Consider the following 829-nt stretch of genomic DNA (forward strand, 5'->3'; position numbering starts at 1 on the left):
GCAGCGTGGGAGGGGGAGTTGAAATGTTGGGCCAGACGGTGATGGGGTTGAATGCTGCGGGTGTCGTGGAGATGTTCCCTCAAGCGCTGTGACTTGACTCTGCGAGGAGTCTCCAGTCTCCCCAATGTAGAGGAGACCGCATGGGGAGCAATGGATACAAGCAATGACATTGGTGGAAGCCTTCTCACGATCGTGGCCCAGGTTCGATTTCCGGGCAGGGAAGCAATATAGAATAGGGCTGTGAGGGAGCGCTTCTGTCTCCCTGGTGGTCTAGTGGTTAGGATTCGGCGCTTTCACCGCTGCGGCCCGGGTTCGATTCCCGGTCAGGGAAGTATTTCTCTGTGAATCTTTTGCCTTCCCATTCTCCTTAAATGCGCTGTACAGTTCCTTATTGGTCTTCGTCGTTACTGGATCCTGCAGTGTGTCGTGCCTCGTTGAAATAGTGTCCTGATTCAGGCTTGTTTGCATGTGTAGGGATCATTGCTTCTGTAGCTAAGTACTTGATTCGTGTGTGTTGTTTTCCTGAAGACGCTGTTTTGAATTTACCATTGACTGTTCGCTCTACTGTGACATCTCGAAATGGCACTTTGTTGTTGTTCTCCTCTTTTGTGAATTTGATGCCAGTAAGGATATTGTTGATGGTGTTGTAGGTTTCCTCTAATTTACTTCATTTTTTGATGACAAAAGTGTCATCACTGTGGCGGACAACAAAGTTTGGTTTGGATCGTTGGAAGGGCTGTTGGTTTGAGACTCTGCATTATAGCTTCTGCTAGGAATCCTGATACTGGTGGTTTCATGGGTGTTTCGTTGATTTGTTTGAGGCTTGTTA

At 48.0% G+C, this 829-nt stretch overlaps 1 non-coding gene across 1 annotated transcript; it reads left to right on the plus strand.

Annotated features, from left to right (window-relative positions):
• The first annotated feature begins 259 nt into the window (after positions 1 to 259).
• On the plus strand, positions 260 to 331 carry trnae-uuc (transfer RNA glutamic acid (anticodon UUC)). Its single transcript has one exon. It is a non-coding gene; the product is annotated as a tRNA-Glu (tRNA).
• Positions 332 to 829: the final 498 nt, after the last annotated feature.

This window comes from Chiloscyllium plagiosum, unplaced genomic scaffold (genome assembly GCF_037043375.1).
Source record: "Chiloscyllium plagiosum isolate Xiang-an unplaced genomic scaffold, Cpla_swu_hap1 HiC_scaffold_27, whole genome shotgun sequence".
NCBI classification, from domain to species: domain Eukaryota; kingdom Metazoa; phylum Chordata; class Chondrichthyes; order Orectolobiformes; family Hemiscylliidae; genus Chiloscyllium; species Chiloscyllium plagiosum.